Here is a 23655-nt window from a genome sequence, read left to right as displayed (position 1 = left end):
GTGCATTTATTTCAAATCCACCATGGTTTACACGAATGACACATGCACAAGCTTTTATAGAGTTTATAAACTCGGTGAGATTCGTATTTATAGCCATAGTCAGAATACGAAGAAAACCAAGATTTATGATCTTTATATCAGCCACATTCAGCCTACACTCTTAGGCTAACTTCAAAATGCACTGCATTTCTCAAAGTTTTAAAAGGATTTCCCAATTCCTCAATGAAATTCCCTTTTCAAATTCATATTCATTCATTCATATCATTCAAATTGCATTATTTTCAAATTCATTTTCCAATTTCAATTTCAGAAAAATCAATTTTCTCAAGGATTTACAAAGTCTTTCTCAGGATTGGATTTTCCCAGAATTCTAAATTTTCAAATGAGATTTCAAAGTATTTCCCAAGTTCAAATCAAGATTTTCCTATGTTTTAACATTCTCAAATTTCAAAATCCCAAGTTTTCAGAAATCCATTTTCTTAGAATTCCTGTTTTCCTGAGAATTCATTTTCCCTTTCAGAAATCCCTTTTCCAATGAACTTCCTGATTTTCTCAGAATTTTCAAATCCATTTCCTCAGAAAAGCAATTCCAAATTTCAAAATCAATTTTCTAAAGTTCAAATTTTCTTGAGAAATCACTTTCCAATGCAAATTTCTGATTTCCAATGAAATTCAATGATTTTCTCAAGAATTCAATTTTCAAGTACTTTTCTAATCAATTTTCAAGCATATTTCAATTTTCCAAGGCAAACATCATATTTTCTCAAACTTGCATTATTTTCAAAATTTTATAGCACAAGCCTGATTCTTTGTACATTCTAGGAAAAATAGAGCATAATTTAGCTATTTGAGTCGAGTTAAAGCACATAATTGGTCCTTGGTTCAATTACCCCTGGTAAAGGCGCCAGGAACGGTTGAACCTCGTACCGACAGGCAGATCCCATTCCACGGAATTTTCCCGCAAATTTTCAAAACGGAGGCGAGTTAATTTTCAAAAACCATTTTCAAAACTTTGGTCGAGTTTGACTAGCGAAATTCGTTTCTCTCTCGCAAGGGAGGGGAAAAATTTTGCGATGATAACAGGTTTGGAGACCGTGATGGGACCTGTTTTCGTCTGATCAATTATGTGCCTTAACTTAGCTCAATTATCAAAATTATGTTCTATGGAATGTCAGCTTTAATTCCTCATATCATCTGAACCGAGTAGCCTAGACTTGAACCCAGCTGACATGGATCGCATGTAGACTAGGCATGGTTTGGTAGGACCATATTGAGGAAAATTATTCATGCTCACTTAGACTTAGGTCTGAAATACAACACTCCTCAATCTAGGACTTGTATGAAAACAATGTTTGCTTCTTCAAAAGAATTCAAAATTCTATCTCTTTAGGACTTAGAGCCCTCTGTTTGCTTGCATGTGCTCATTTTTCAAAAACCACCCCCACCTATGTCTACCCGGTCTTCACGTTGCTGGGCTCTCTTCCATAACCATAGTTCGGGACAGAGCCTCACAACTGGGCCACTTATTTGGGCAACGCCCCCCTGCCACGTACCAAGGGCCATAGTCCAACGTATATCGGCAGGCGCTCAAGGATGTTGGGAAAACACAAGCCTAGACCCGGAGATGAATTTTTATGCCACGTACATCGAACCTCGGCTCGAGTATATCGGCATAACTGGATTGGACACAGTTGATCTGAGCCTAGAGTCAGGATTAGGGTCCTAAAGCTCTTTCAAAATCAATGCATTTACAGTCAGCTTCTTAGGGATTACTGTATGTGCATAATTGTTTGTAATTGAATGTATGATATTCATTTTCGCCTTATTTTCTGATATTTTTCCCAATACCGAACAATTTTCCAAAATACCACATTTTTTATCTTTTATGAAATATCTCCTTTTTCTCAAAAACCCTGGACGATTTTTTCAAATTATCCACCTTTTCTTCAAAACTCCAAGTTATTTTTCATTCTTTTGTTCCTCTGGACTTCGAATTTCCAGCTTTTTATTTTATTCTGCCTGCAATTTTCAAAATTCTTGTATTTTTCCAAAAGTCTAATTTCTAATCTTCCTATCTTTTAGTCCAATGGCATCCAGTCAGCTTGATTCTGTTTTTCCTGAGGGTCACATCTCCTACGAGGTGCGACAAAGTCTTTCCGAGCATCGAGCTCTCAACACCGGACCCTTCTTCCCCCGGTGGTACTACATTTGGTTCAAAAACTTCTCTCGTATGTTTCCGGACCACTTGAGCGGTTGTGGGTTGGAATTGACATCTGCAGTGGGGAAGTTGACAGTTAATGGCAATCTGATCCATGCACTGGCAGAGCGGTGAAATCCGCGCACTTGCACATTCTGGTTTCTGTGGGGTGAGATGACACTACTGATGGATGAGTTTTCAGAGATTATGTGACTGCCTGAGCCAGCCGGTCAGCCTGGAGATCCGTTAGAGCAGCAGTTTCTGATCAATGTCAAGGGTCTGGACCCCAAAGATATCGTAGCTTGCATGACAGGGTGTAAGCCTTGGCCACTGATTGAAGAAAACGAGAATGAGTATGTGAGCTTGATCGAGATCTACCGACAGTATGGAGAATTCGCAGAAGTCAGCTCACTGTCCAGAACAGCTCGAGAGAGAATTCAACATGCGATGGTTTTGTGCATTGTGGGACTTGCTTTCTTTCGAGACGGACAGAACTATGTGGATGCCAGAATTGTTCAGCTTCTGAGGAGATGGGGAAGTCGATAGACCAGCCGTCTTTCGATAGCCATGGTCGCGCTTGCTTTTTTATACAGAGGATTGACCCGCTTCACACTTGGAGAGTCCATCCTAGTCGAGGGATGCACCTATGCTCTTCAGTCTTGGTTCCTTTAGCATGTGCCAACCAGAGCTAGTTCGTTCAGATACAACGGCAATGAACTTCTTCCAGTTGCGTGGTACCAATTCATGATCGATTATTTGCAGGAACAAGAAGTGGTATGGGACTATTTTGATCGAGAATTATCGCCTCCCAGATACACCTATGCATATGGCAAGAGATTCAAGTTGCGTGGTCCATTCTTCTGTGCTTACTATCATTTGGAGCGGTGTGTTCGACAGTTTTCTCAGAGACAGAAGCACATAGAGATGCGGCTGCTATCAGAAGTCGTGTCAGAGTTCGACCTTACATCAGCACAGTGGTCCGAAACATAGCATTCTGCCAGATATGACTGGGGCTCTTTTGTTACTCTTCCACTTTTTCCCGGTCCTCGTGTCTCTGCTAGTTATAAAGAGTGGTGGCAAATTGTCTGTCTGCTCCCTCTTTCCCAAGTTTATTATTGATGCAATCATGTTTTTCTTTCAATAAATAAAAATCTTGCAAATTCTTCAATTCTTGGTTTGACGACCTCGCCTAGGTAACAAGGCATGATTTTTAGTTGTTTATTTTCTTTGCAAAGGAATGACAACACAATTGTCGTAATCCCAGCGATGACTCAATCCCTAGTAATGAGATATTCTTTCAATTGTCTACCAAAATTCTCAGCAAATATCTTTCTTCCAGTCAAAATGTCTTTCAAAAGCTTAACCCTCAATTTTGCCCTGCAGAGAGCATTCGTGACATTCAATGGTTCAGACAAGGTCAGGAAAGAAAACTGCATCAGTCGAGGGGATCGCATATTCAATAGCTTCAGACGAAGAGATGGATTCCCCGCGTTCAGGCAAAAATCAAGGGCAGCAGATTAAGGATGACATTGATCCTTAGATGTATGCCATGTTCAAGAAGATGATGACCAAGATGCTGGCAGAGCAAGCTGAAGCCAGTACAGAGAAAACACAGGTAAAGCAAAAGACAAAAGGTCGGGCAGTCAAGAAAGCTGTGAAGATATCTAAAAAGCCTACCCAGAATGTTGATACAACTGATAAAGAGGGATCAGCAGAGGATTCAAATGAAGAGTTTGAGACTCATCAGGCATTCCGCAAATCTACTCAAGGGCAGGGGTCAGCCCACAAATTCAAAGAGCAGTCTGTCAATGACTCTGACCAGCCGCAATTCAAAGATGTGGTCCAAATACTTCGAGACCTGCAGGCCCGCGACAAGGGCAAGAAAGTCTTCACCAGCGAAGACTTCTATGATGGTTTGGATGGGGACGACAATCTCGAGAATCTCCTCAGAAAGTTTATCAAATTCGATGGTTCTGGCGATCCTAAAGCTCATCTCGCCATGTTCTTCGCTGAATGCTCTAAATTCAAGCGGGACAACCGGGCACTTTTCCTTTGTTTCCCTCACAGTCTGGAGGAAACAACAGCAAAATGGTATTCAGAACATGTCAATCCTATCAAGCTGAAAGAATTTGATAAAGTGGTGAACATGTTCATCGAGCGATTCCTCTTCAATGCCGAGGCGCTTCCCACCCGCAGTCACCTATGTGGCTTCAAACAGAGAGAAAATGAAAAGGCCAGAGATTTCATTCACTGTTGGAGGTCAGCTTGCAATAAGATGAGGGACCCCATATCAGAGGGACATGCTCTGTCCCTAATTCTGAGTAACTTCTCACAGCCTCTAAGAGGTCTCATCTCTACTGCACCATCAAGGACATTCATTGAACTGACAGAGCAAGCCGAATGGCTCGAGTTGAGTATGAAAAATGGTTGCTATGAAGGTTTCACCTTCACTAAGAACAACGGCCAAACTGAGCAGAAGAAGAAGACTCACTTCACTCATTCTGTCAGAAATAATAATTGGAACCACCGTAAGGGGCAAAACAAAGATTTCTGTTATGGGGCAAGAAGTTCCAACAAGAACGATCAGAAAGGCAAGTCAGTCCCTCAATTTAATAAGCCACTTCAACTAGAGCAGGGACCAAAGCCTCGAGAAAAAGTGAAGCATGAAGGGTTGAGTTATGACAGGAAATTCACTCCGTTGGACCAATCACTCGAGATGGTGCTCGAATATATGTTGACCAAGGAGATGGTCAAACTGCTCAGGCTGGTCGATGCCCCCGTTCCCATGGGAAAATTCAAAGATCAATTTTGTAAATTTCATAGAACGGTGGGACATAATACTGAGAACTGCTTTATTCTCAAAAATATCGTTCAGGATCTCATCGACAAGAATCTTCTGATAGAGGGTGCCGAAGATGAAAATATGGATATTCTGAAGAAACCCATTCCCCATCATTCTACAACGGTCATTTCTGAACAGCCTTTTCAGCTGCAGGAGCATATCAGGCCATGCTCTAAAAAGGATATGCAAGTCCAACATCAGGTCCTTGTACTGCAGCAGGCTCAGTCCAAAGCTCATAAAATGTATCTCATTGCAACTTTTGGTAAAATGAAAGTATCTGACAAACCCGCTGGGGTATCTCCTGAGGTGGCTAAAAGAATGTCATGGCTCCCCAAGCACTTTATTAAACCCACCCCGGAGAAAAGTGAGACATCTGCACCGAAGCCGATAATTGCATTGTCTAATGTCTCAATTTTGGATCTAGCCCAAGCTTCCGCCAAACACCAACAGGGGGATAAAAGATAGAAAGGAAGAGAGAAGAGAAAAGAAAGAAAAGAGAGGAACTCTTTTGTAAAGGTCTCACTTGACCTTAATTTTGAAAATATTTGAAAATTACTTGCCTCCATTTTAAAAATTTGTGGGAAAATGGAGAGACGGGATTCGCTCGTCGGTACGAGGTTCGACCGTTTCTGGCACCTTTACCAGAGGTAATCGAACCAAGGATCGAATTTATGCATTTTGCTTTGCCTAAATATTGTCTAATAATTTATTCTAAGTCTAAATGCACAAAGAATCATGCTTGTGTAATGCAAATGCAAAGATGTATGCTTTTAAGAAAATAGTTTAGAAATTTTGGGATTTTCCAAGTGATTCTGGAATAAATTTGGTAATGGAGTGAAGAAATGATTCAAAGGTTTGAATTTGGTTTGAAAAAGTAAGATTTTGAATCTAACTTAGAATTTGAAATAAATCTGGAAGAAGAGACTTGAAATTCCAAGTCTTGGAATAATCAGAGTTTGGAAAATGGATTTTGATTTGAAGAAATAAGGAGAAAAGAAGATTTTTGGAACTTGAGATAGAATTTTGAAACAAATAAAGTTTCAAAGTCAAAATGGACTTTGAATTTGAATGGATCAATTCTGAAAAAGAAATTCTTAATTTCAGAACCTGAAGTAGGAATTTGAATTTGGATTTAGACTTGAAAAGAAGATTTGAAAATGGTTTTAAAAATAGGAATTGGATTTGAAATCTGGAATCCTAGATGGAATTTGATCTGAAATCTAGAATCTTAAATGGAATTGAATCCGAAGTCTGGAATCCAAGATGAAATTGAATCCATAATCTGGAATCCTAAATGGAATTGGATCCGAAGTCTAGAATCCTAAATGGAATTGGATCTGAAGTCTGGAATCCAAGATGGAATTGAATTTGAAATCCGGAATCCAATATGGAATTGGATCCGAAAAATGGGGAATGGATTTTGAAAATGGGATTTGGATTTTGGAAATCCAGATGAAATTCAGAATTGGATCTGAGAAATCCTAAATCGATTTTTGGAATTGAAAAAAGATGATGAGTTTTAGAAAAAATCGATTTTCAGAGTGAATACCAAGTTTTGGTTTAAAGTCTGATTTAAGACTTAGAATTTTGGAATTTTGTGAGACAAAGAATAAATCTTGAATTTAGATTGGAATTCTGAATTTAGAAGTTGATCTAGAAGATTTGAGAACCTGAAGTGAAAAATAAAGAATAAAACTTGATTTTTGAAACTAGAATTTTTGAAATCAGATGATGAATCCGAGAATTTCAAAGTTAAATTGAACTTTGAAATTTGATTTGAAATATTAAATTGAAATTAAAATTGAATCCTAAAAATGAAATTGAAATTTCAAAGTTGAATTGAACTTTGAAATTTGATTCAAATTGGAAGTTAAATTTTGAATATAAAAATGAACTTGAAATTTCAAAGTCAAATTGGACTTTAAAATTGAAGTTTAAATTTTTGAAATAATATAGAATTTGAGAATAGAAAGAAGAATTTGAATTTATAAGAATTGAAGATAGATTTGAGAAGTTAAGAAGATATCTGAAAAACACATCTCAAAATCACTTGGATTTTGAAATAAAAAGAATTTTGAAAACATGATGTAACTCTATCTTAAATGATGAATGAATTTTAAAAGAATTTGAAATTGGATTTTGAAAAGCTTATTTCATTCTTTAAATGAATTGAAATAAGATTGAAGATATAATACATTTCTGACTATGGTCATAAAATGTATTATATAATAATCATATTTAATTTCAAACGAAGAATAAAACACATTTTGGTGCCTTTGTAAAGTTTAAAATAAAATTAACTCTCAATACATCATGACTATAACCATTGATATATATTTTGAGATAAATTTTAAATTAAATTCTGATAAAGAAAGAAAATATTTGAAAATATGATGATTTTTTAAAAGACATCCAATGTGGATCCAAGGTTATTCCATAAAATATGAAAACCATAAGTTTTGTTCGCACCTTGACTATGGCCATTGATGTAAATCATCAACTTAGTGTTTAATCACCTCTTATTAGAATGGTGCACGTGCCATTCGTGTTTCCCATTTGTGATTTTTTGCAAAAAAGAAGAAAATAATATGGAAATAAACAATTTCTAAGATATGTATGCTCATACATTCTAATCTAATGTGAGGAAATGTAAATTCTCATTACAATCTAGCTATTACATCACTTGATGGAATTCTGACAATCAAAATTTCTAATTGAAGAGAAAGAATTCTGGGTTGTCCATGCATTCCTGCAAAAACTAAGTTTAACAAAATGCAAAATATAGAGATGCCACATAGGAACTAATGTGCACGCAATTATACCTAAGTTATGATGGGAATATATATGTTAATGAGAAGGTAATGCCTATTATATGAATGGAATGCATATGAGAATGTCTATGCCGAAATGCATGTGGGAGTACATATGCTTAAATGTACATGCGAAGTATGTAAGTATGCATGTGGTAACATGTTGTGAAATGAGAAATAAATGCAGTAAATGCTTAGAAAAATATGCTTTACAAAATGACTTATAGCAAGTATCCACAAAATGTGTTTTGCAAAATACCTTATGAAATGCCTTTGTAAGGGAGACTACAACAGTGCACCCTGTTGTTGTAGATGTAGAGAAGCTACAGTGAAGTGATGAGATATGATATGCAGGCTGTTGTGCACGGTGAATATAGTAGCAATATGGAGTGAAGCACGGTGCAGATGTTGTGTTATAGTTGTGACAAGTGGAGGGGTAAGTTCGGATGAGTGTTAGTGCTCATGCGCAATGTGAGGTCAGGGCAGCTAGAAGCTACAGTGGCAACGGGGATGTGTTGTGAAGGAAGATGTAGGGAAGATGGGTAGCAATGCTACTGCAAAGGATACTGTAGCAGGTGGGGGTAGGTGGAGAAGGCTGTAAGGTTGGGGGTTTTGTCAGGTTTTCATAATAGTGAACAGTGAGATTAGTAGTGACTGTGCATATTGTGAGAAGGTATGAGCTAGTGATGGCAGCCATAGGTGAGTACGACTGTGACAAAATTTTGATGAAATGAGAGCCAGAATACTTACAGTGCAGTGACATCAACGATGTGTTGTAGGTGAGCGATGTCATTAGTGGATGGCCATGGTAAAAATTCAGCAGAAAAAGGAATGTAAGGGATATGAGAAATAAAAGGAAATATAGCCACAAGGTGCTGCAGATGCATTGGGGTGATGATTGAAATGACATAGTGTGGTGTGGTATTGGGATGTAATGAATGTTGTGTAAATGTGATGAAAGGCACTGGTGTGAACACCCCAAATTTTTCAAAATGTTGTAAATATCCTCTTTTGCCCCCGATTCTATTTTCTGGGTAAATTGAGTCAGTTTTAAATCTAAATTCTATTTTATTTCTCACGTTTTCTGAAATTAAATTCATTTTTGTATATCTGACTCAATTTCGGATCCGGATCCAGATAAAAGATCCAAATCTGAGCTTCGTTTTCCAATGTTTAGATCAAATTCTTAAAATTACCCAAAATAACTTTTGAAAAGCTCAGACAAGTTCATCCGGTATCCGTTTGGATCCATCGTGTTATATTCTTCGATTCGAGGTTTAAAACTCGAATATTTTCTCAAAACCTGGGTCTAAACCTATTTTCTGAAGAAATCAAACCCAAATTTTTAGAAAACCCCTCTTTTTGTAAATATTTTTCCCCAAAATACAAAAAGTAGTTTTTTTCTCACGCACTGCTTAGGTTTTAGAATTTTATTTTCAAAAAAAAAATATATAAAACTCAGGAAATACCGAGAAAAGAAAAGAAAAATCAGAATAATGAAAAAAATGACAAAAGAAAAAAAAATGACTTTAAAAACCCGTTTTTGAGAAAAATTTGTTTTAAAAGACCTTTTGTGGAAATTTTGAGAAAATTCCCTTTTAACCAAGTTCGGGTTTCTCGAACCCTGGCTTTTCTCTCTCTCGCCTCTCCCTCTCGCAGACTCTCCTGTATAGATCAACCATCCGCCCTCCATCACCAACCCTTCGATCATCCACATTGGCCCCCAGTCCGTCGATGCCAAACTGCCACGCTCCTTCCAGAACCCCCTTCCCCGTTGAGCACCTCTACCATCCATCGCACTTCCTCCATGGTCGATCGGTCTATCCGCCCTGCGATCATCCTTGACCATCCTCCAAACCCTCCTTCTCCACCCTTGATCCCCAACTTCCTCCCGATCCTTCTATGGCTCTCCTCCCCTGCTATAAATGGGGGGGCACGAGGTGAACAAAGAAGGGGGATCCCCTTTTGCTTTGTAAACTCACCCTTTGTCGAGCACACTTGTCATTAGCATCTAGAGATCCCGACTTCCCATTTTCCCCAAAACTCCTAATCCCTTCTCCTCCTATGGTGTATTGCCTTCAAGAGATTGAAGATAGATCTCTTATCCGCAGAGCTGCAGAGAACTCTCCTCTCCCTTCCAGTGGCAAGAGGTTTCCACAGTGAAAGAAAAGAATTTGACTCCCTCCTTGAGAATATCCGCAGAATCAAGTAAATTCATCTCCTTTATATTTCTCAGTTCTCTCTAGATCCCTCTCTTTGTAGCCCATCTTCTTCTTCATTTTTTTTTTGTGTTTATTTTTATTTTTTGGGGCCTTGAAGATGTGATCGGCCTGCATATACCAGGACCGACCCATCGGTGGCTACAGCAAAGGGGATAATCCTATCCCGACATTTTCACGATCTTTCCTAACCCCTTTATCTTTTTTTTACACTCCAGTATTTTCATTAGTAAATGTTTATGCGCGTTGGGTACATGCTCTAGACTACTGCATTTTATACAATATCTATATGTTTATGGCATCACCAATCTGTAATGTTGCGACACTTTTTTTTTCCTTTCCTCATCTTTTTCCTCTTCTCTTTCATCCCTTTTGCAGTATCCTACCTTCGTTTTCTTTCATAACTTCTGTAGTTACCTTATTGCATTGCTAAGTTGTCTCCCTGAGTCCTATTTTACTTTGATAGTGGATAAACATCTAGTTGCTTTTTCGTTCGATTTGTCTCACGTATTTTGGTCATCTCCACTAATTTCGGTTGATCATAGCATCTAAGAATCTTCCCAATTTTCACTCGGATCATCAACTTACCGATTTGTTGATCCCCGGTATCGCCTGAGATATTCTAGTTCTGAAATGTGAATGGATGTCATCGATAAGACTGGTCCGGATGGTATTCTGTATATAGGACCTTCATGTAAAACAATTGTCAGTACAAAAGAGTGCAGATTAGCTCAAAACTCCTCCAGATTCGTTGATACCTTCAATGAAATTCTGAAAAGTATTGTTCAATTCATGGTGGCCTGACATTGTCAAACCAAGGAAGGTAATCTATTGAAGTCTTAAAGGTAAAATATGTTCATAATCAAGATAACCAAGGATGACAGTAGATGTATTGGGAGGTGTATCTGCAGAATTGCTCTGATAAAATTGCAACAAAGGAAGGATGCAACCCCTGTTGAGGATGATGGAGCGAGGGTTATCACATTTCAGAAAATATTCTAAACCCCCTCCATGTTTGGCCTGAATATAGAATCATGGTTTTTCATAATGGAGATTAGCTGAGGCTTTGGAAGAAAATCGTCACTCCATTTACGTTTTTTTTTATCTATTATACCCTCCTCAACACATTGACATCGTCAACCCTGCGTAACTTGAACTGTCATTTTCTTTTTCTTTTTTTTCAGCATACCTGTATTTATGTTCTGTAAAGCATGTCTGTATAGTTAGTTTTGATCAAAGGCCATACTGTGTTGCAGTTATATGATTCCACCAGCAATTGAATTTACTGTGCTCAGTAAGTCATGGAGCCACAGAAGCCTTATGTCAGCAATATTGACGAACCATTCTCCAAGAAAAGAGTCAATGAGAGGTGATTCATGTAATGGGATTCGCATCTCTGGAATCTTGTTTGTAGAATGACAAGCTGGGGCAGTTGGGTTATACCAACATATATTTTTTATTTTTATTTTTAGCTTGCAGGAATTAACCCATTGCCAGCAGCCCGCGTAAGTCATTTGTATATTTAGTACCCCTGACATACGTATGCTAATATAGCCCTTATGCATGTTCATAACATCTATACTTTCTCTGCAGGTGTACTCGGTAAGCCTACTTTCCTGAGCTCATTCTCTACTTGTATCATCTCTATATGGGCATATCCACTTTTACTGTCATTATCACCTTACACATTGTATTTCACTTTTCCAGCATTGGGTTGAGTTCTGAAAAGGTTCTTCTTTTTTTTTTTTTTTAGTAATGATATTGAGCTTCAGTGACTGTGTGTGCAATGTTCTCCGTAAGCATATTTTCTGATTAAATTCTGCAAAACAGTAGGAAATTGGTTACTATTTCATGACAACTATAGGGAGTTGATATCGGTCCAGATTTTTTTTTTTATTAAAAACAGGTAATCCGAAAACCTGAATCCAACAGTTTATTGCCATCAGGTCTGTGTGTATCAATTATAAAATTCTGTTATGATTCTTGGTACCTGGACAAGCTGCACATTGGCCATCATACTATGCATACCCATTCCAAATGGGATCTCAGAAGAGTTCTTATTATTCTCATGTGTTTAAATTATCTCTGCACTTAGAAATTATTTGTGATAGAATTTCATTTAGGGCTCTTGTTCGTATATAACAATATCATAGTGGATAGGAAGCTCTACATAGTGGTTTATTCCTCATACATTGTCCTACATCGCCATCATTAGCTGAGGAAAGTTAAATATATAACAGGACACGACTGAGGGACTGAATTGTTTTCTTGTCGTTGGTAGAAATGTCCATATCATGGTTATTAATGCATCCATTGGCAACATGACAAGCCCTCAACTTCTCAACCATTGTCCATTGTTACACTCATCTGTTATAAAATATGATTCATCCCCTAAATTCCCAGAACTGTTCATTATGCTGTCACCTCTCAACAACCTTCAGCAGGTATGACACCTCCCGCATCCACATACACACTTCCATTGTTATAAATATTCCCTATTGGCATTTCATGATCATATATTTTCATTACATCACCAAAAACCCACCTGCTAATGCCATTGGAACCCATCTTGATAAAGTTTGCTAAACAACTTTTGATCGAGTGAATATTGATTCATTGCAGGTTGTCAGCAAACTCCTAACCACATCAGCTTACACAGATTTGAAAATTTTCTTCCAGCACCCATTTTATCAATTGCTAGATCTAATTTGAATTCCTGTTATGAATTGTGTAGAAGATTTTTTTTTTCTCCTCTGCAAAAACGTTTGTCATAAGATTTACTTAGGTCCATCACACAACTGCTATATCAAGTCTGAATACTGTATAAAGCTCTTGAGCTCTCACCTTAGGACAGGGAAAATGAATGTGGATACTAAAAATATATATAAATATATATATATATATGTATATATATATATATATAGCAAAACTGATCCTCATCACATGTGATTGCATATTTCTAAAGTCATAACACATCAAGTAGGATCATTTCAACATAGCTGATCGAGTTTGGTCTAATGTGTTAGCTGGAATATTTTGCTGGATCGGCTCAGACTGCCTAGATCCACTCATTATCAGGTCACACCCCTCCTGTATTATACCCCAGCATGCTCACTTTTCTTTTTTAATAACACTAATTGTGGTCTACCTCCCAGCATTCACATGTATTGTTAGCTTACAAAAGCACCATCCTGCTTACAATATTGCCACTCTCATCCACTTATATGGAATGTATATAAGTGATATACATATATGAATCTATGCATATATAAGTATATGTATACATAATATACTCATATAAATACAAGTATGTACGTAGGTATATACATCATTCTGTCATAAGTGTGAGCAATTTCTCTTACCATGGGCATCTTTTGAAACCTAGGTGATATGTATACTTCTCTTCCATTTTTGTTTACCAACCAAGTATTTTGCAGGGGAATATGTGGAAAAACATCACTACTTTGAGTTGTGAATTCCATTTTCATGCATTGTAATAGTTAGATCCTAATAAAAATTTACATTCCCTATTTAGATAGAATGAATGAGCATTATAAATATCATAAATTGTTTATTTTCATACTTTCTTTGTTTCTCAAAAATCTCACAAATGGGACCACGAATGACACATGCACCATTTCGTAAGAGGTAAATTAATCCTAAGTTGATGATTTGCGTCAATGGCCATAGTCAGGATGTAAACAAAACTCAGGATTGTTATCTCTTATAAAATAACATTGAATCCTTTTCAAAAATCATCATATTTTCAAATATTTCCTTCTTTTATTAGAGTTTAACTTAAAATTGGCTCAAAATATATACCAATGGCCATAGTCAGGGTATATTGAGAGTTAATTTCATTTTAAACTCTATAAAAGCACAAAAATATGTTTTATTCTTCATCTGAATTTAAATATAGATCATTATATAATACATTCAATGACCATAGTCAAGGATGTATTATATTTTCAATCTTATTTCAATTCATGTAAAGAATGAAATATGATTTTCAAAATCCAATTTCAAAATTCTTTAAATTCATTCATCACTTAGGATAGAACTGCATCATATTTTCCAAACTCCTTTTTCAAAACTCCAAGTGATGTAAATATCTTCTTTAATCAATCTTCAATTCTTGTAAAATCCAATTCATCTTTTCATTTTCAATTCTATTCCATTTTCAATCTCAAAGTCCAATTTAAACTTTGAGATTCCAAGTTCATTTTATATTCAGAATTTCCAATTCAAATCAGATTTCAAAGTCTAATTTGACTTTGAAATTTCAAATTCAGTTTATATTCAAAAATTCCAATTCAAAACAGATTTCAAAGTTCAATTTGACTTTGAAATTCCAAATTCATTTTATTTCAAAACTCCAATCAAATTCAAAGTTCAAATTAACTTTGAAATTTCTGATTCATCTTCAAATTCAAAACCAAGTTTATCTCCAAATTCAAAATCAAAATCAAAGTTTGAGATTGATTATGAATCTCAAAAGCTTGACCCTTCCTAAATTTTAAATTCAATCTGGGTTTTCAAAACCATATCCATTTTCAAAAGTCCCATTTGGACTTTCAAAATCCAAAATCCATTCTAGGATCCAGAATCCAATTTCACCTTGGATCTCAAAGTTCAGATCCAAATTTCCATTCTAGGACCCAGAATCCAATTTCACCTTGGATCTCAGACTTTAGATCCAAAATTCCCTTTAGGATCCAGAATCCAATTTCACCTTGGATATCAGACTTCAGATCCAATTCCGTTTTAGGATCCAAAATCCAATTCCATCTCGGATCTTAAACTTCAGATCCAAATCCATTTTAGGATCCAGAACCCAGTTCTACTTTGGATCTCAGACTTCAGATCCAAAATCCATCTTAGGATCCAGAGTCCAACTCTATCTTGGATCTCAAATTTCAGATCCTAAATCCATTTTAAGATCCAAAATCCATTTATAGGATTTAGAATCCAATTCCATCTTGGATTCAGATCTTGGATTCCAGATCTTGGATCCAATCCTATTTAGGATCCAGGATCCAAATTCTATTCCCAACTCTAAATTTCAAATCCAATTTCATTTTCAGATCTCATCTGAACCTCCTAAGTCCACTTTATTTTTTTACCATTTGGATTTCTCAAAACCATCATGATTTCAAATTTTAGATTCAAATTTCATTATAAGTTTTATCTCTTCTCAGTTCAAAGTCTATTTTCTAACTTTGGAATTTCTTTCCTCTTTATCTCATCTTCAAACCATTATTTCTCAATTCAAAAGAGCTATTTTCCCAACTCTTACCACTTCAAATACTTAGAATTTCTCTGATCTATCTCAAGTTCTAAAATTGGATTTTATCATTCAGAAATTAATTCTTCACTCCATTATCAAGTTCATCTCTAAACACTTGGAGATTTTTTTTTTAAAAATCATTTTTTCCAAAAAGAACATACATCCCTGCATTACACAAGCATGATTCTTTGTGCATTTAGATTTAGAATAAATTCTTAGATAATATTTAGGCAAAGCAAAAGGCATAAATTCGATCCTTGGTTCGATTACCCCTGGTAAAGGTGCCAGGAACGGTCGAACCTCGTACCGACGAGCGAATCCCATCTCTCCATTTTTTCCGCAATATTTCAAAATGGAGGCGAGTTAATTTTCTAAATATTTTCAAATTAAGGTCAAGTGAGACCCCGCAAAAGAGTTCATCTTCTCTTTTTCTTTCTTTTCTTTTCTCTTCTCTCTTTCTTTTCCTTCTTTTATTTTTCCTTGCTTCAAAAAGGAGGAAAATAGAGGTTAGAAAATGAAAAGAGAAGGAAGAGAGAGAAACCATAAGAGAGGAAAAATTTTGCGATGATCACAGTTTTGGCAACCGTGATGGGACATCTGTCTTCGTCCGGTTGAATCTATGCCTTTGCTTTGCTTTGATATTATCTAAGTCTTTATTCTGTAAATGTTAGCTTCATTTTCCATGCAAAACCTTAGGAGCCTAGACTCTGTCCTAAGCTGACATCTTTTTCATATAGGATCTAAGTATGGTTTGGTAGGACCATATTGAGGAGATTATTCCATGTTCACATTAGACTTAGGTCTGAAATACAACTCTCCTCAATTTTAGGGATTGAATGTAAACAATGTATGCAAGTGTATGCTTCTTTTCATTTTAGGACTTGCATTAGAGCTTTCTGGTTTTATCTGCATGTTGATCATGTTTTTGAAAACATCCCTACCTATATTGTCCCGGTCTTCACGTTGCTGAGTTGTCTCACTGAACCATAGTTCGGGAGAGAGCCTCACAACTGGGCCACTTATTTGGGTTCGCGCCCCCTACCACGTACCTAAGGGCCATAGTCCGAGGTATATCGGTAGGTGCTCAAGGATGTTGGAAAGCCCTTACCCTAGAACCAGAGAATTACTTTTATGCCACGTACTTCGAGCTTCAGCTTGAGTATATCGGCATACCTTGATTAGAATCAGATGATCTGAACCATAGAGTCAGGATTAAGGTCCTACAAGCCATTTCAAACATTGCATTTAGAGTCAGCCTTTAGGGAGTGCTGTATCCGCATCCTTGTTTGTGCAGCTCTGATTGTACGATGTTTTCCTTGTATTCTCCTATATATATCGAACCTTTTTTAAAACCCTGGGTGTACTATTCAAAATTTCCCTCTATTTTCAAAAACCCCAGGTGTATATTTTTCCTTTACCTACATTCTTTTCTCTTTTGTATCAAAAATTTTCTTAAAAGCCCTGAAAAGTCTTTTCCTAAGTCCCTTGATCTTTCAAAAATTTCCAGGATTTGTGTCTATCCTCTTCTTTAATCAAAAGTCTATCTGCAAGTCCTACAGTCTATCTAATTCTCTTCTTCTCTTGCCTCAGTATCATTCTAATGGCGTTTGAATCTCCCGATGCTATCTTTCTTAGGGATCGTATCTTCTATCAAATAAGGGATGGAACCCCGGATCATCGGGTTATCCAGTCTCATTCCTTCTTCCCTCGGTGGTATTATTCCTGGTTCGCCACCTTCTCGAGTATGTTCCCAGACCACTTGGATGATTGTGGATTGAAGATGGCATCGGCAGTGGGCAAGCGAACCATCAACGACAGTCTAATTCGAGCTATGGCAGAATGGTGGAATCCACGTACCTGTACGTTTTGGTTTCCGTGGGGAGAAATGACTCTGCTAATGGACGAGTTCAGTGATATCATGGGATTGCCAGAATCAGCTGGTCAGCTAGACGATCCGGTCGAGCAGCAGTTCCTGATCAATGTCAAGGGGGATAGATGTTCGAGAAGCATTAGCCAGAGCTACAGGGAGCAGATCTTGGCCTCTCACGGAGATCAACGGAAGTCAGTTCATCGACCTATTCGGATTCTATCGCAAGTATGAGGCCTACTAAGAAGTCGATACCTTGTGTCGAGCAGCGAAAGAAAGAATCCAGCATGCCATGGTCCTATGCACGGTGGGACTAGCGTTCTTTCAGGATGGTCAGAATTTCATCGATGTCAGACTCGCCCAGCTCTTTCGAAGATGGGGGAGCAAGCAGACTCGTCAGCTTTCAGTATCCATGGCAGCTCTAGCCTTTCTCTATAGAGGCTTAGCTCGTTTTGCCCTCGGATAGACCATTTTGGTGGAAGGATGCACGTATGCCTTACAGTCATGGTTCTTGCGACATGTTCCATCAAAGGCCAGTTCTTTCAGGTTCAACGACAAGAAGCCAAAATCTATTAATCACTATCAAGCTTGATTGAAAGTCTGCACCAGGAAGAGATCCTCTTGGACTATTTTGACAGACGAGAATCAGTTTCTCGCTACACTTATACTTGTAGCAAGCGATACAGATTACTCGGCCCTTTTTTCTACGTCGACTATCAGCCAGAGAGGTGTCTCAGACAGTTTTCGCAGCGACAGGTTTGTGTCAACACTCGCTTCCCGATGGGCCGCATGCCAGAGTTTAATCTGCAGTCGGATTAGTGGTCTGGGGCATACCATGTAACCAAATACACTTGGGACTCCTTCATTTCTTTGTCTATGTTTCCTGGTCCTAATGTATCGTCGAAGTATCGAGAATGGTGGCAAACTGTCTGCCCACCTTCTATTTGTATTTAAATTTTATCATCAATAAAAATGCAACTTTTTGTTCTGATAAAAATCTCTTTATGGCCAAAATTTTAATTTATTTTATATGGTCACGATCCTCGTGACAACCTCATCCCCGGTGATGAGACATCTTTCTTATATTCTTTCTCTCATCGTGATGGACGACCTCGCCTAGGTCATAAAGCGCATTTTTGTTTCCACAAAATGGTGACATAATTATCGCAAAATTTGTGATGACCCGATCCCTGGTGATGGGATAACTTGTCTAAATTATCTATCAATTCCTTCTTTTCCTGTCTTTATCCTCAAAGGGTCGCATTTAAAAAAAAAATTCCTCTGAGCTCTAACCATTCCTTTACCTCTGCAGAAACCACTAGCATTTGCAAGATGGTTCAAACCAGAGCCAGAAAGGAGACTGCCCCTCAGCACAGCGACAACGAAGTCGAAGCAACGAGTTCTCCTAAATCAGTCAGAGGGCAGAATAAGAATCAAACCGATGATATAGACCCTGCCATGTACAACCTGTTCAAAAGAATGATGACCAGAATGATGTCAGAACAGGCTGAGGCCAGTCAGAAGGAGGTTGCTCCGAAAAGCAAACCAAAGAAGAAAACTGTGAAAAAATCAGTCAGGATCATTAGAAAGAAAGTACAGCCTGACACCACTTCTGAAGAAACGAAATCAGTTGAAGAGAAATCAGAAGAGGAAGAACAATTTGTTTATCATCAGAATCCCCTGCCTGTAAAGACTGCTTCAGAGCCCGAATCAATAAACAAGCTCATTTCGGCTAATGATCCAATGCAAGAGCAGATGAAAGAAATGAATCGGGCCATCAAGGATATTCAGGCCAAAAGCAAAGGCAGACAGACCTACTCCGGTGAAGATTTTTACCATGGCCTGGATGGGGATGACAATCTGGAAAATCTCCCTCGCAAGTTCCTTAAGTTCGAAGGAACAAGCAACCCTAAAGCTCATTTGGCCACTTTCTATGCTGAGTGCGGCCGTTTCAGGAAAGACAACCGGGCTTTATTCATTTGCTTTCCTCACAGCTGTTATCGTCGCGAAATTTTCCCCCCGTCTTCCCTTCCTTGCGGAAGAGAAAAAGAGAGAAACGCTTTCGCGATTCAAACTTGACCGGATTTTGTAAATTGTTTTGAAATACTCGCCTCCGTTTTTGAAAATTGCGGGAAAATCCATGGGATGGGGCTCGACCTGTCGGTACGAGGTTCGACCGTTCCTGCCGCCTTTAACAGGGGTAATCGAACCAAGGACCAAAACTATGCTTGACTTGGTTAAATTATCGAAGTTATGTTCTATCCTAAATGCACAGAGAATTCAGGCATGTGCTATGAGATTTTGGAAAATGCCAGTTGGAAAACATGATGTATGCTTAGAAAAACATTTGGAGTTGGAAAGAATCTCTCAGGAAAAAGGTCAATTTCTCAGAAAACTCAGATAAAAAAGGGGTTTTTGAAAACATGAGAAAGCTTATAAAGATGTGGAAAATTCAGAAATAGTTGAAAATCTTGGGGAAATGGAAGTGATTCTTGAGAAAAGATGGACTTTTTGAAAAGGGAAGCACTTCTTAGGAAAACTTGGACTTTGAGAGTTTTCTTAGGAAAATGATGGAAATTCATAGGAAAGCTCATTGGAGAAGGAAATTCAAAACTTGGGGAATCGAAATCCTGGGAATTTTACCTTTTTGAAATACTCGGAAATCAATTTTGGATTTTGAAGAAAGATTGGAAAACTCTTTTTGAATATCTTAAGAAAATATCATTTTCCTGGGAAAACTGTGGAAATCTTTGTCTTTGGAAAACCGATTTTGAAAAATCCTTAGAATTTCTTGAGAAATCGATTTCTTGAGAATGAAGTTTTCTTGAGAAAATCTTGAGAAAATCAATGATTTTATGATGCAAATGACATAAGTGAATGAATGCACTTTGAAAAGATTTTCTAAGAGATTTGTTGGAAAAATATGCATTAAGTCAAGATAAATCCTTCACATATCCTGACTGTGGCCATGAATATGTTCAAAATTTAGTTGATTTGATGCACATGATTTTGAAGACTTTGGAAATATGATGTGCATTTTAAGATAGCCTAAGAGTGTAGGCTCAATGTGACTAGTAGAAAGATGATGGATCTGGGTCTCGTCCATATTCCGACTAGGGCCGTAAATATGGATCCCACCGAGTCCATCAACTCCCTAAGAGTTGGTGCACGTGCCATTCGTGGACATCCATAGTGCTTTTGAAATAAAATGCATGAATCATATAAGCAGGATATTGCATAAGCTCAAACTATATGACATGCATCCTAGTCTAAGCAGGAAATTAAATCTCTTATTCTAAAATTTACATTATTACATCACTAAATAAAGGAAATAAAAGAAATTTGCAGACTTCAGCTTCCTTCTTTTGAATGTCCCTGTCAAACTTGAAATGAGGTTAGCTCAAATATGTGGGTTTTTCCAAAATTTTCCAATAATATTATGAAATTATTGGATTTAATTGGATATAAACCCTATTCTCATGCTTCCTTGATATTTTGAAATGATGAAAATGCTAGAAATTCAGTGAAAAACAATTTGAAATTCGGAATTGAGGTTAAAATGACCAAAATACCCCTAAAATTAAAGTTACATCTTTAAAATCAGGGTTTTTTTGAAGGAAAACTTGGTAAAATTGAGATTTTGAAATTCAAATTGAATCAAATGATGATGAAATTCAGTAAGAGACATGATGACATGCTTCTAAACACATTATGACTGTAAAATCAGAATTTGGTGTATTGCAATTTATCCAAAATAACGAATTTCGCTTGTTTTTCGCTTGGATCTGGGTCCTGCGGAACCCTGTTTTGGTATTATGGATGATCCGAACCTCAAATGGATTCCAAATTGCACCAAATTCGGTATGAAGCATCTAAACACTTTGATAAACAGCCTAGAATGCTAAAAATTATGAAATGATATGATTTAAATGCTAAAATTTAAAGGAAGTCCTAAAAGGATGGATTTTGCCTATGGATCCGAACCAAATGCAATGCCTAATATGATAATGCAAGATTTACACCATGGAAACTTCTGATATTTTGCAGACTGCTAAAAGACCCGAAATGGAACATTTTTGGTTTTTACAACCTCGGGATTTGAGCCATGGTGAGTTCAGAAATAGGGATTTAATTCTGACGGAGGTAAAAATCACCCTAATCTGATAAAAAAATGCTAAAAAAATATAAAATTACCATGGAAATTTATGAAATTAATCAGAGTTATGAACGACACCAACATGAACAACTTTCATGTTTATGACTTCGGCATTTGATCAACGGAGACACAGATAGAAATATAACTATTTCTGCCTAAACTAACAGACCAGACCAATGTAGCAAAACAGGGGACTGACAAGAAAAATCCGAAGCAGGGGTCAACACTGTTCTAAAAATTACAGGCTTTTATATGCAAACAAAGGACATTTTGGACACCACTTTCACTTTTTACAGTTTCGGATTTTGAGAAACACACAAAGAGAAACTATAGCCCTAAGTAGATCCAAGATCTCAGAGGCCCAAATTAGGCTCTGACACGTGTCCCGGACTCTCGGATTTTTGTCAGTCATAAAAAAAATCAGAAAAATCTGAAAACATCATATTAAAAACTAGACATTCTCCCGAGTTCAGGGAAGTTTTCGGATCGAACATCGGATCTCCCAGGAGGGAGAACTCGATTTTACAAGTCGGCAAATGGTTTTCAAAACGCATCCCGGGTTACAAAACCCGACTTACCATTTTGGATGTTTACTGCAGTAAGCAAATTCAAATGGCTCCGAATTTTTGGCAAAATTTCAGGGACACCTAAGGGCGCATTCCGTGATTTTTTTGGGATTTTTAATAAAAAATAAATGCATGAAATGACGTGTGGACTGACTGACAAAAACAGAGACTTACTGAAAATAAGCAGAATTGAAAAAAAGGCTAAATTAATCCTAATTAATTCATGAAATATGCTAAATGAATGAAATAAAATGCAAATTAAACCTAGCTAACTACATGCATGTTAAAATCATCAAGGAAGCATAACAAGACATTTTTATATATGTCGTTTTATGAGAATAGCTCAATCCATCCCTCGGATGAGCTCTTTCTTCAAACGACTCCCTATTCGGATTATAGCATCACATCACGGGGAAAAGAAGTGCACCTTGCAGCGTAGGTGCTCTTGAAAGGGGCAGCTACCACGAGCTTCCTTCGTTCTTCACTCCGGGCTTTGGATGGTCCACCAAAATCGAGCTCCGTTGGAATTGGACTGGCCACAGCACGAGCTCTACTCCACCTTCTTCAATGCACCAAAGGGGGCACGATTTCCAAGGTTCAAAATCAGATGTTAGGAAGGCTAGGTTGGATTTTCCAAGTTCACAAGAGCTAAAAATTGATCTCTCATGCTGGACATGGAGCCTTGTTTTTATAGATTTTCTGAAAAAAATTTGAATTTCAAACAGGCTGGATCTGAGCCCTCCATGTGGCGCCATCTCAGGGGGTGTCATCTGAGGGGTTTGAAATTCGAATTTGTCTTCTGCAGGGAGCCCTCAGATGGCACCACCTCAAAAGGCTATTTTGATTTTTTTGAGAAAATAAAAATGGAAATTTTTTGTGGGTGAGACACCTCAGCAGGGGGAATTTGGAATTTTTCAAAAGTTTGCTTGATTCTCTCTGCAGGGAACTCCCAGAAGGCGCCACCTCAGAGGGTGCTCTCTTGGAATTTGAAATTCAAACTCACCTTTTGTAGGGAGTCCTCAGGTGGCGCCACCTCATGGTGGGCTACCTTTATTAAAAATAAAATAAAAATGAAAAATGGAGCCAAGTGGAGTCCTGGAATGGTGCCACCTCAAAAGGTGTTGACACATGTCAGAAGGACAGAGCAGTGGGCTCAGAGGGCGCCACCTCAGAGGAATTTGAATTCTACCTTTTCTGGAGAAAGGAGATCTGGACATGTGGAGGACAAGTGTCAGCTGTCTGGAGAGGCTTTCTCAAATGGCGCCACCTCAGGGGGAAGTTTGAAATTCAAATGGAGGTTGGCCCTGGAGGAATGGAGGATGGACATGTGGCGCCACCTCAGGGTGGCTCCTACAATGCCATGTGGCAAGAGGGAGGAAAAAAAGGGCAGTGACATGTGTCTCCTACTTTTCTGAAAAAAGTAGGGAGAGGACATGTGTCCTCTACTTTTCCTGAAGGAGTGAGAAGGAGACATGTGTCACCTTCTTTTTCTGAAAGAAGCAGAAGATGACACGTGGCAGAGGGATGAGAAGGAGGGAAGGGACATGTGGCGCTCTCATAGGCCATCTGGGAAATCAGAGCTCTGGATTTTTGCCACCTAGTGCCTTGTTTGAATTTTAAATGGTTTGCTTTTTCTGAAGAAGGCCAGGAGTGACATGTGTCTCCTACTTTTCTGAAAGAGGTAGGGAGAAGACATGTGTCCTCTACTTTT

This window comes from Nuphar pumila, chromosome 14 (genome assembly GCF_984573655.1).
Source record: "Nuphar pumila chromosome 14, dmNupPumi1.hap1.1, whole genome shotgun sequence".
NCBI lineage: Eukaryota > Viridiplantae > Streptophyta > Magnoliopsida > Nymphaeales > Nymphaeaceae > Nuphar > Nuphar pumila.
This window is presented reverse-complemented; position numbering follows the sequence as displayed.